Genomic DNA, 13297 nt, shown 5'->3' on the forward strand with positions numbered 1-13297 from the left:
TGAAGGGGACCATTTCAAAGTGCTGCATTAGTTTTTAGATGTATGAGTCACTTGGGGTTTAGGGAATGCAACACAGTGAAATACCACACTCCACAAGAGTGACTCATTGTTATGCAGGGTTGGAGTTATTTTTCGTGATTATTTTTAACAACTTCTATTATGCAAGACTACTTCATGTAAAAAGGATGGTAAAGCTTGTAAGATATAGTGCAAATGAGCCATAGCCAGCAGTTCATTTACTATATTATCATGCCTTAAATTGAGTTGCATGTCTGGCCTGTTACCATTTAAGGTGCAATTAACTTTTTAAACATGTCTTAAATGTACTGTGCATTGGTGGCCTAAAAATAGCCTACATAGCCCTATAAATGCAATGTTTGGTACTCACAGCTTAGTCTTTATTTCCATTTCTAAAGCTTTGCACCTTCAGAGTGCGGCCTTTTGACCATGCTGAGAAATCTGCCTCTGGTTATGCAGGCTTTTGAGCAGAATAGAATCATCTGAGCAAAATACAAACATACATATGTAAGTGCAAAATCTTTTGCTAAAGGATAACCCCCGCCCCCCATAACTAGCAAGTGTTTGACTCTGGAGTAAGCAGACTAGTCCTCCCACTTCTTAACAAATTGCCTGAACGAGTTAGCTATTTGATTACCAAGGAGACATTGAACCTGCATCTCCCACTTCCCAGCATAGAGTTCTAACTGCCAGGCTATGGACCTACATACTGCCCAGCAGGGATGTGTGAAACTGGCCGTATTCAATTTGGATTCAGCCTGAATCAGGGCAATTAACTGATTTGGATCAGTGACACTGATTTGATTTGACCAAATCTGAAAATTCACTGCCAATTCGGGGAATGTTTGGCCATAGACACAGCTTTAAATATTTTTTTTTCTACATTCTTGAGGTACCAGGTGCAGCTCGTGAACACTGAGATGGTGGGATGGATGGAGCATCCCACAGCAGCATGGGGGGCTAGGGAGCAAACCCAGAAGTGGACTGGAAGTACTTCTGGTCCACTTCTGAGTCTACCAGGGAGAGCGTGCTGGGGGGCCCCCTGCATCCCCTTGGCTTGATTCAGCCACCGAATCAGGCCGAATCTCTGCTGAATCAAATCGGGGACTGAAGCTTCACACAGCCCTACTGCCCAGAGCACTCTGTGACCCTCTTCTTGAAGCTGGTTTACTGTATCACCTCCTTCCTCCTCCCCCACCATCTCCAGCTTTTCTCCTCCTGGCCCAAAAAAACTTTGCCTCCAGGCTGCCCAGCATTTTGTTGTTTCATGAATTTAGGTCTTTCGTCCATTTCTGTGGGGAGCTTGCACTGCCATTAGACTTACCTGTATTTAATTTTTCTAAAAAGCTCTCTTCCCCACCCCGCCCCCCGGGCCATCAGCCTGGCTCATATTGCTTGCTATATCTTTTTTTTTTTTTAACCCAGTGTTAATGATTCTTGCTGTGGTAGTGCCTTTCACTACCTAGAATTTTTAAGTTTCTTGTAGTGTTTCTTCAAGCATTGTTCAGATGTTCCTTGCTGTGTCTCCCATCTGTTCTTTTTCCAGTGCTGTATCTTTTCCTGGGCTTTCATCATCAGTAGCCAGACTTCCCTTGGTATCATGTTTTATTACAATGCTAACTTGGGAGCTATTGAATGTTAAATTAGCTCTTTCTTAGTAGAAAAGGAAAGAGCAACCCAGCTGCTAATGAGGTGCTTTTACAAGCAGTAATCCCACTTAAAAGAGAAAGTGAAAATCTCCCCTTTCCAAAACTGACATTATTGGCCTTTGATGCAGATTATAACAGAGATTCATCTGTATTTGAGTATTTCCAGTTTCCTTTAATTAAAATAAACCACTCCCAATTTCACTCTTGTAACAAAAACTGGAAGTTGAATGATGCATGAACACTTTTTGTTGGTGCTCAGTTTTTTTTATTGTGGGAGCACTTAGTAGGCCCAGTCAGACCCACTGTGCTCTCATTTCACCTGTGGAAAGCAGAAGACTGGTAACTGCTCCAAAGGGTTTAACAAAGTAAGCACATAAGCAAGGACAATAAAGGAAGACAATACGACCAAATGTTGGAAAACAGGGAAATACTAGAAAAGTATGAGACCAATATTTATTTCATTTGTAATTTAACTTTTAGATAGTGAGAAGGTCACATATGTCCAGTAAATGCCAATAAGTGCATAAGTAAGTGCCTCACAGCCTAAGGCAGTGGTATTCAACCTATTCAGTCCCCACAGGCTGGATGAGTTGGTGAGGCCAGTCCATGGGCCTGGTCTAGTGTGGGGTTGGACCATGGGTCTGATTCAGCATGATTCTATGCTGGTCAAGCCCCACCTGGTGGCCTAAATCCAATATGCAGGATCTGGCCATGGCCCAACCTGGCATACTAGCACAATCCAGTATGTAGGGGGAAGTCATCTGTCCCATAGGTCTCCCCACGTGTCTGGAAATTTGGCAGCCAAGGAATTGTGGCAGCATTAATTGCTGCAACTCTGGGCTCTGCTGCAAGAAATAACATTACCACTGCTTCCCTGCTGCCAAATTTCCAGACCTGGGTGGAGCCCTGTGGGCTGTTTGACACAGTTCTGGTCTGTGGACATTATGTTGGTCTAGGTCTTCATTGCAATCACTGCAGTCGCTGTAGCTCATGTAGACAAACCTGCCCTAGGTAACACCTTACTTCAGGTACTGTGAACAGTGTGGCCATGCCAATGTGGAGCTGAGCATGGTCTAATTGGTTGAGTATTTATTTACTCAGCTTCTCATGTGTTTTTTTTGCAGTCCATGCTAAGTTGTATGCTGCCCTTGCCAAAATTCTAGCAGTACTCGACTTTGGTGCCAATTTGCCCTTAAAGACAAACCATAGTAGGTGTGTAAGACAACAAAATGAACAGGAAGCAAGGGAGTAGGTGTAGGGGAAGGAAATGGGACAATATGATAATTTAGCATAGATTAGCTGCTTGTACATTTTCATATGGAAATACAACTTGTCATGTGCCTAGCCATTAAGAGATGTCTGTTATGTATGTATAAGATGTCTATATATGTTACAGTGAAGGTAGTTTGGTAGACAGACTTAATTAAGAATAAGGAGGGGTTTGGGTGCCTCGGGGAAAGGAGAATGAGAGAGCGACTAAAGAGAGTTCATAAGGAATTTTCCCATGGTATGAGAGAGATTATAAATAATTTGTGATAAGTGACATCATAGGTGGATGGTACCAACCTTATGTTAAGAAGGTGGATGGGTAGGAAAGGAATAAATTGTGTAGAATTTTGAAGGGCGTTTGGAGATTTGTTGGAGGTGAAAATGGGAAATGGTTGTGGCCCTAAAGATATGGGGGCACAGAATTAAGAGCAAATGAGCTAGAAAGGTAATTTTCCTTTTTAAAATGGATTTGAGAAAGAGTGAGATTGGACCCTCCAAGGACAGCGAGGTGGATATTGTATCAGTCAAAGCAAGACGACCTGAACAAAAGTTGGAAGAGTGTGGGAAAAGAGTAAAAGTTGAATAGCAGTAGTAGAAGTAGCATAGTAAGAAGCAAGAAGAAATAGACACAGGCTTGGTATATAGCCAAGTTCCAGGTGAAACTAAGACTGTGGACTTAAATGACCTATTGGTTAAGGGGGATGGTTACTTTGGTAGAGGAAAGGCATGAAGGGAAATACCCAAAATTGAGATCCTGATCATTCCACTAAGGTATGTAAAATGTTCTTTATAATAAACATTTTTATAGTGGATGGATTGTATTTATTTAAATAAGGAAAAAAAAAAACCATTTATTAATTTTATGTTATTGTAATAAGTTTAAGGCTTGCCTAGGCATTGTTATTGGGTTAATAATATACTACTTGGGTGGTGTAAGGCATGAAGCCAAACACAAACAGAACACAAAAAAGGCTCCTATTAATATTACAAACAAGGCATGCCCTGGAGTGCTTTAACACTGTAATATTTAGTTCAAAGCTAAACCAAACCACCTGGATTTTATTTATGTTTCTCCATATGAAGACCATCAGCTCATTAGTGGGTAGCAGAAGTGTTCCATTACTCGCATCCCTTTGTATCCTTCCCATGTGTTGGGAACAGGATTATTGTCTTGGTTTCTGACACAATATACTGAATCATGAAAATAAGGAGTTACATCAGAATGAAAATGCTTACTTCTACCATGTGGATTTGCAAGCTGGGTCATGGTCACTGCAAAACTCTGCAATTTGTAGATTCACTATTGGCAATTTTCTTATCACTGTTAATTGTTATTACTTTTAACTATTCCTTAGTATTTATTTTTTTAACTCAAAGGAGGGGTCTCAATGTCTTTTATTTTTGTGGACTGGGGAAATGAAGGTAGGATCTAACTGTTCATTTATCCTGTAAGAAAGGAAGAGGCAAATTGTTGTTGTCATCCAGAAGGTCAAGCAGCCTTTGTAAAGGTGCATCTGGGTAGCTCCATGGTGAATTACACCGTTTCCACCCTTTTAATCCTGTTATTCCTGTGAGACCTAGAAACAGATGAGAAAAAACAACCACCTGGTTCCTCTTCAAAATGTTATAACAAGTGTGAATATGTCCATTAGACAGTTAATTATTACCTAATTAAAGATATAGTTTAAATGAGTGATTCAGAGTTTTGGAGAGATGGCAAACATAATGGTTATGGCTAACTGTCTGATTAAGGGAATAATACTACTTCCTGGAGCTGCTAATAAAGCAATGGGAAGGGTTTATGCATAATAAATCCCACACTTGTTTCCTTTAATCTGGGAAAAGAGATTAGAATATAAGAGAAAATGCTTTACAGCAACATACCTACAGAGGACTAGTCTCAGGGCTGGATAGACTGTTGGATGACAGATTAACTGAATCTTGGGTGGCAACTTTAGATGTAAATAAAGTACTGAGGATTGTGTTTCATTCCTTATGGAAAATAGGATAGGTTTCTTTTAGGGCTGTGCAAAGCTTCTGGGGGTGATTCAATTTGGAGGAGATTCAGCTGGATTCAGTAATTGAATCCCAATTGAATCAGGACCGATAAAAAGGTCTGAATCAATTCAAAGCTTTCCAACTCAATTCGAAGAACTTCAATGATTGGGGTGGTCCCTGCCCGCTGGAGCCAGACTCGGAGCTCGTAAGTAGCGGGTGGGAGGGGAGGGCTGGAGGAGGAGACCATGGGGGGACCCCTGCCAAGCCCCATCCTCTGCCCACTCCCCCAGCACCCGCCCCCCATGGCTGTTCAATCCAGCCCTTAAAAAAAAAAAAAAAAAAGCCCCACTCACTGGGTGCTGCTGGGTGGGGGGGGCAATCCCCACTGCCCCATGCTGCACGGGGGGGCTCTGTCATGAGCCCCCTAATGGCTGCCCACCCACTTCAGCTCTGGCCCTGTAAGAAACCCCCCTCCCAGACTCGCCAGCTCCCACGGCATCTTCAGGGGGCTTGTGCAGAGACCCCCATGCAGCGTGGGGCAGCAGGGATCACTCCCCACTGGGCAGGAACAGTGAGTCCGGGTTTTTTTTGTTTGTTTGTTTTTTCTTAAAGAGCTGGGATGGATGAGGCAGCCATGGGGGTTGCCAGGGGGAGAAGGGGGCTGTCAGGGGGGCTCATGCAAAGCCCCCCACATGGTGTGGGCCAGTGCAGGGCAGCGGAGATCAGCCCCCACCCGGCAGCACCCAGTGAGTCGGAGCTTTTTTCCAAAGTGCTGGGAGCTGGGGTGGGAAGGGCACCCAGTGCTGGGGCTGGGAGACCAGGTGGAAGATCAGCCTGTGTGATTTGGCTGAATCAGTTTGGGACAGTGATTCGAATGACTGACTTGAATTGCTGTCCCCTGAATCAGCGGAATCCAAAGGGATTGTTTTGCACAGATGCTTTGCACAGGCCTAGTTTTTTCTTTCTTGGAGCAGAATTACTACTGGTGAGTGTAGAGTAGTTGTCTTCTTTTTCAATCAGAGGCCAAAGTAAAAGTTCTCATTTCTAGAATGTGGTTTTAAACAATGTACATAAAATCTGAGAGTGAAGAACTAGGGAAAGTATTTCTCTGAACTGGACTACAAAATCTTTAAAAGTAAGGATTGTCCAATGCTTTTGCTGGGACTTAAACCTGGAGGTTTCTGGCTAGAGAGTCTTGCCTCTGACATCTGCTCTGGGTCAGATCAGTCACCATATTTGTGGTCAGGAAGAAATTTTACCCCATGGGAAGATTGCTATGGACTGTGGGTTTTTTCACTTCTTCTGCAGTGGGGGTTGTGGTCCTCTGTCACAGGCCAGCTGGGCACTGTGAGCATATCAATTCTATCACAGGCCAACTCAGCTGTTAGGTTCAGTTTCAGATCAAGGAGGCAAAGTTGGGAGTGAAGTAAAGACAAATTTTATTATAGCTTACACACACACAACAGTTAACAGAAAGATAAATGTGATAAGCAGATAATGCAGTATTAAACAGCTAATAGTAAATAACAGATAATAACAACAGATAGATCAATTCTGTCTCAGGCCAACTGGGCACTGCGAGGGTATAAGCCACTAGGCTGTTCAAAACAATGGATAGACAGACATGGGTTGGCAACTTATTGATAGTCCCTTGATGCCTAGGTATGCGTCAAGTGATTCCAGCAAAGTTAGGCGTCCCCAGTTGACATTGTCAGAGGGATTACTGGGGAAGTTCCCTTGATCAGGATCCGATCCTCACTCACACCAGGAGTCCGGAGTCCGGGCGTGGAACAGAAATGACCATTCTGTTCCCTCCTTCCTGCTGGTCACCTGATGCACATGCTTTTTATACCTAGTCTTATGCTAATCTGTTGGCTTTAGAGCCACTCATAATCTTGCTCTATAGCTGTTACTCTACGGGATTGAAAGGTGTTAAAAACTATCATAAAAGGTTACTACCTAGACTCGCGTTTATCCAATAAGCAAATTACAATGCAGCACCTTCAGGTTTCAAATTGACATTGGTCTGCCTAAGCCCCAACCCCTTTTAGGTTGTTTTGTTTTGAATACGCTTTCTTGGGACGTGCTTTCCTGGAATGTGTTGGGTGTGCCAGGCAGTTGGATCCAGTTTTTTATCGTTAAACCTGAACCCTGAGCAGAAACCATTAGGTCAGCTAATCTTGCAGCTACAGCTTTGCCTATGGGGCCCAGTCAGTTCCACGAACAATTAATTTGATCACTTTGGTTAAACTTATGACAGAAAGTTACATTTGCGGTTTACAAACTTACAAGCTTTATATTAACTAATATTACCTGTTTAGGCAAAATACCAAATGACTCTAGGAAGCACATATTTATTGCTTATTAATCCCTCTGGTTCTGGCCATCACAGTCTTCTATCTGGGATCTCTTGAGCATATATTAACTACCTTTACTGAAGGTGGACTTTGGTTGCTGTGTTCCCTCTGTTTCATCTGTGGCAGGTTAAGATGTTGTGTTCTCTCTGGGTTTACAGTGTAGTTTGTCTAAGAGGTTAGACAATTGATTTGTGTAGGATGGTGTCGCAGGGAAGATACAGGGGACAGACCCCGAGGGGCCAAGGGGGAACCCCGGGACCCAGAACATAACAGGGAAGGCGAGGAAAGAGGAAAAGAAATGGAGACTCCCTTACCTGCAGCTGATGCCGTGGTGAGACCGGAAATGGCGGCGGGACCCATGGGGCTGATTAGCTGCATCTTTTTGAAACTGTGGCCAGCTGCGGAGAGGAGTGAATGGAGCTGGCACGGGAAGATAAAAGGTGGTTCGGGCGAAGAAGAGGGAGGAAGATCAGGAGCAGAGTCACCAGGAGAGGTGTCTTTGGAACCCTGATTAGGGGTGAGAAGGGTCCGGATGACCTTCCACGAGGCAGGATGCTGCATCAGAGACTGCCAGAAGAAGGAAGCCAGCAGCAGTACGGCAGATGCCCCTCTTCCCAGTGAAGGAGTTGAGGAAGAGGATTCAAGGGTTCAGAATGAAGAAGATGACAGCAGCGATGGCCCCGAAGAGAGGGTGACGGAAGTCGAGTCAGCAACCCAGGTGGGATCGGCACGGGAATGGGAAGGCTCCAGGAGTAAACCCAGACAGGGAATGGAGAGCCTAAGCAGTGGGAGGGGCTGCAGGAAACAAGCTCCTACTGGCTAGAGCTGCCCAGTGAGGGACAGAGTGGGCTGAACTTGAGGGACCAGCAGTAGTCCAGTTTGGCACTCAGCGGGGGATAACTGCCCAACATATATGTACCTGGGACAGGGTTAGTTGGGGAATTCTCAGAGCTAGGGTAGCCCATTTTGTGTCAGGTCAGGAATTTTACTGGCAGTGTTTTCCTTTGGTTTCTTTCTGTTTCCCACTTGGAGGGGTAGGAGGAAAGGCCGCAGTGGGCCTTAGAGTCGGCTCAATCTGAGGTCGGGTTAGACCTTATACATCTGTACCATAGTGCCCATTACATCAAGAGGCGAGGGTCGGGCCGAGAGACTTCAGCAACTCATCCAGGCTGGGTATCAGGGCGAGGTGTAGGGGAGGTTGGAGCCTCACGGAAGACTGCTGTCCAGAGATCCCAGACTCTGGATAAGCCCCAGTAGTCGAACCCCACCACTGAAGGAACAAACAAAGTCGTGGCAAGTGGGATTGGGGTGGAGGCTACCCCGGGGCAGGACATCCATGTGGTACAACCACAGGGACGGAGCGATGAGCAGTCCTACACAACCAAAGCCAGGCGGCACGGGACCAGATGTTCAAAGCCCAACAGGTGCAGATGGTTTTGATGGGGATGGTCCTGAGGTATGGGGTCAGATTGCCTGGCCTGAGGAGGTTCCTTCTGGGGCTACTTCTCTTTGATTCTATGGCCCTCTCTACACATTACAGGTGTCATGCAGTTAACCAGTTAATTATGCAATTACCTTGAGACCAGCTACACATGTAAAGAACAGGCAACCCTTACTTGGTGCTCTCAATTCATTGCTGAAAAACTGAGCATTAAGTGAAACCAAGCGTTAAGCGAAACCAACCTTCACTTGCACTTCTAATTTTCTAAAGCCACCAAAATTACCAGAATCAGGGCTGTCAGGATTAGTGCCAGTTTCAGTACCAGTTTTACAATGCCTATGAGTGTTATAATGAAATTTGCTGAGTTCTAAGTGGAATTAGTGCTAATTTACATTATACCCATATATCAATAGTGAAATAGTGCTAAGCAAAACAGTGTTAAGCGGGGTTGTCTGTACCTATCAAGTCATAAAAAGCTCCAGCCAGCTATAAAGTTGAGACTTCAAAAATGCATACGAACTTATAGTTGGTTACTATCCAGCTTTAACTTGCATGTATAGCAGGGTATCTCCTGCAGTTAGGAGCACAATCAGTTGTGGGCTCCCAGCTATAAGGCTGCCCCCTGCCCAGGACCAGACACAGGCATGGGTGAACCAGGTGGCTGCCTGAGGCCTAGATAGAATGGGGCCCCCAAAATGGTATTATTATTATTATTATCATCATCATCATCACCTCTGGTGAAGTGGGGCCTGATACTAAAAGTTCACTCGGGGCCACTAGGAGTTTAGGTACAGTGTTGCCTCCACCCAGCTGGGCTGTGAGTCCTACAATTGCTAGGGACTCTTAGACTCAGCAGCACCCCACAGCTGACAGGACCTAGTATTCCAAAGCTGCAGGTGCTAGATTTCCACAGCTAGTTGTCTCCTGGTGATACCCTCACCCCAGGGATGCATGAAACCCTTTGGGCAAGAGGATCACCCCAGCAGCAATTTTTCATTCTGTTTTTTGGTTTCCTTCCCCCCTCCCCCACCCTTGGGGCTGGAAGCCCCTCACCTGAGGTGCGTGCAGATCCCAGCTTCAGGAGCTTGCTTCTTGCTGGTGCAGGGGGAGGGGTATCCCTGCTCTAGCAATAATGTGAAATAGGATCTCATATGTGATCCCACTGTCACACCTCCTGCCATGCACCTGTAGCAATTGTATGAATTGTCCTTTAGATCCTACTGTGGCTTTACTTGCACATGTAGAGAGGTCCTATGAGTCTGTATAGTAGTATGGAGTGTGCATTATTGGTGAAGTAGTATGTTTATCTTTAAATAAAGCATTCTTTCTGCATGTTTATGAGGCAGCTTGAGATGGTAGAATTTCGAGAATGGAAGATACACATGGTCTGTCCACTTCTCTATAAGCTATCTGTGTATGGAAAGCTTAAGCCAGTAGCTGATAAGCTCAAGTTAATGACTTTGTTTTCATACTTCTTTTCTGAACGACTACAACAAGGATTTCCCCTTAAGAAGGTTGATGCATGGACTTATACTTGTTTAAGCACATTGTGATTTGGGAATTTTCTTTAATTAAACATTAAAATTGCCTTTAACTGACCCTCACTAAGTATATTTAACTGACCTTCACTAACTGATCTCACTAAGTATATTGAGTTAGAATCTTACTGCAGTTTCTTCTTACTTCTTGCTCCAATTAAGAAGTTTGTTTTTTGGACTGTTAGGAAAGGTATTATTGCAAGGAGACTGACTATATGGGGATGTCCAACTGGTAGCCTATGTGCTCCATTTGGCCCACAAGGAGTTTACATGTGGCTTGAGGGCTCCAGCTCAGCTGCCACCAGTCCCATTGCTCCTGGTGCTACAGCTGTGGAGGTCTTTGGGTCACAGCTAGAAGCAGTCTGGTAAGCCTGCTGCCTAAATGGTGATGGGGAGACTTGGGCTGCCTGCACAGCAGCACTTTTCTAGGCACTTGGGTGGGAAGCTTGTGCTCCTTGCATGGCAGCAGTGGTGTGGGGAAAGAGCTCTCCTGTGCAGCAGCAGTGTGGGGGGAGACTCTCTTGCCCGTAACAGCAGAGGGTGGGAATTGCACAGTGAGTGGTGGGGAAGCTTGTGCTGCTCCATTGTGGGGGCTGGCATTGCCCATGTGGTGCCAGTCAGGGGGCTGGGGACTAGCATAGCAGGGGTGCCATACATGGTAGAGATCCTAGGAGTCAGCACAGGGTGTGGCTGTTGGCACTGGATTTATGACCCAGATACTTTGTTCTGGGCGAACCCAAACCCTCAGACTGACCAGGACTTCTCCATTCAATAATAGGTACATTTTATTGATACACAGTAATAGCAGATAAGAATAATGCAGGCAAGGCAAACAAAATAATGCCCCCCAGATTCTATATCTACCAGTCTGAATGCTGTCACAGAGGGAAGGTAAGTCTAGCCAGTACGTGAGCTTCACCCTGTGGTTCTTTTTTTAATGTCAGATGCCAGCAGTGCGGAGATTGAGGGCTGCGGCCCACCCCAAGTGGGGTGGGTGAGACAGGTTGGTGGTATGCCCTCTGCCCATGGGGCCTTAGGTTCCCCAATCAGGAACCCTTTGCTGCTCTGAAATGCCTCCATTTTATATTCTTTTCCCCTCCTGATTAAGTCTTCATTCCTGGGCATCATTGATTGGTCTCTCTGTGGTCATCATATTGTCCGTATTCTGTCTTGTAAGCATATTCCTTCATTCAAACAAACCCATCACACGCACACATCTTAATCTGGTCATTTACTGGTGTCCTAATTTGGGCCATCCACCAAAACCAGAAATCCTAAGGGCTCTGCAGCTGGTCACTGTAACCTGGCCAACATGGCAGAGTCCCTTATCTCATGTTATGGAACAGTGTGGTACATGTCTTCAATTTCCAAGCCTGTGTATTTCTGCTTGTCCGTTGGCCTCAGACATGATGTCTGCTGGTTCCAGACACAGTGGACCTTGAAGGAAACTTTGTCACAACCAGGTTTTTAGAAACCCTTGCTGTTCCCACTAGATCATTATTCTAATACAATTAACATTGTATTTTCTATAACCTAGTTGTGTTCCCCCTCCTCACCCCCATCCCTCTTACATTAGGCCCTTGCTCGGGCAGTTTGTATTTTCCTACTGGCTTTGTCATCTTTTTGGATTCATAACTCTAAACATCTACTAATAAAATTCAATCTACTTCACCTACAAGCCAATTCCCAAAAGGAAACTTTTAAACATCATTTTCTAACCATGTGGCCCTGTAGTGTATAGCTTGGGGCCTGCAATCCATGTTGCATGCACCCCCTGGACTCTGAAGGTGAATATCCTTGGATTTTATGATAGTGTTTCACTTGCATTGATTGGTCTATAAGTCCAGCTAACCCACAATATGAAAGCAAAGGAAAGTATTGCTACCAAACAATAGACTGAATTATTTTGAGTATTCTTTTTTATTATTTAAGATGAATGTAAATATAACTTTTTATTTAAACTACTCAAGGTAGGTGGGGCAAAAACTTGAGAAATATAAATTTTGCAAGCTTGTATTAAAGGGCAAGGGGTGTGTTATAATGTAAATCAGAATGTGTGCCTGTACTGAAATTATTCTTAGCTGTAGAGCCAATGGGACATGCATTATACACAAGCCATGATCAGGCTGTATCCAAATATCCTTTCAGTACCAGTATTACCCTTCCTTAGGTCTGGAGAGAAATCAACACAACAACACTTCAACCCTACTATTTTTTTAAAATATATTTTTTGGAATATATTTTTAATGGAATTTGTTTCTTTCAGTAGAGATCCTCCATCCTATTCATAGTCCCTTGTGTCCTTCGACTTCTGTTCTCCTTCTCCACTGTCATTCCTCACCCTGGGGAGCTCCCCTTCTTCTCCATGGTGTTGGAAATCAGCAAAGGGAGCAGTGAAAGCACTATTTTAGATCTATTGTGGTCCCCTACAACTTGGGAGGAGCAAGTACAGGGAAAGTCATGCTCAGCCTTATGATTCTGGGATGAAACATGCCCATGTATGCAGCATGCCACGGTGACTGCTCTGTGTGGGGATGGCATATGTATAGTCCTGTCAGCAGTAGGCAGTGAGGGGTTGGAGCATGCTCAGTTCAGATACACTTGTCGGAGAATTTAGCTGCCCAGCTTTGATAAATCTCTATTGCATGTAGGTGAACACTTTTTTTTTTTAAACTGAGTGAAAATTTGGACAAAATTTTCACCACCACAAGAGAGGCCTATTCCTGGTACCATCCTGCCATATTTTAAACCCATGCTTCAAAGCATGAAAGTGCTAGACCTTTTTCTAGGAAAATCATTTTTCCTTAATATTGTTCTCTAAAATAGACAAAATATTTAAACTGAAACTGTCCAAGAAATTAGCCTCAAGCACACATCTGTCCTAAAAATCTTCCGACTCACTCAGGATGGAACTGTTCAGAACAGCTGTTGGGGGGGGTGGGGAACAAAAATGTTAAGCAGATGCAAGAGCACCTAATGAAAAACTTTACGTGTCGCTGGAAAGCATTGTACCACTGGATATTGTAG

At 44.4% G+C, this 13297-nt stretch overlaps 1 long non-coding RNA gene across 1 annotated transcript in view; it reads right to left on the bottom strand.

The window, feature by feature from the left end:
• Nucleotides 1-13297, bottom strand: part of LOC149871975 (uncharacterized) — a 141480-nt gene that overhangs the window by 23087 nt on the left and 105096 nt on the right. Inside the window, exon 2 of the long non-coding RNA XR_016440338.1 lies at nucleotides 389-500. This is a non-coding gene — a long non-coding RNA (uncharacterized LOC149871975). The remainder of the gene's footprint in view (nucleotides 1-388; nucleotides 501-13297) is intronic.

The sequence above is a fragment of the Crocodylus siamensis genome, chromosome 2 (genome assembly GCF_052110815.1).
Source record: "Crocodylus siamensis isolate JL-2025a chromosome 2, ASM5211081v1, whole genome shotgun sequence".
Lineage (NCBI taxonomy): Eukaryota > Metazoa > Chordata > Crocodylia > Crocodylidae > Crocodylus > Crocodylus siamensis.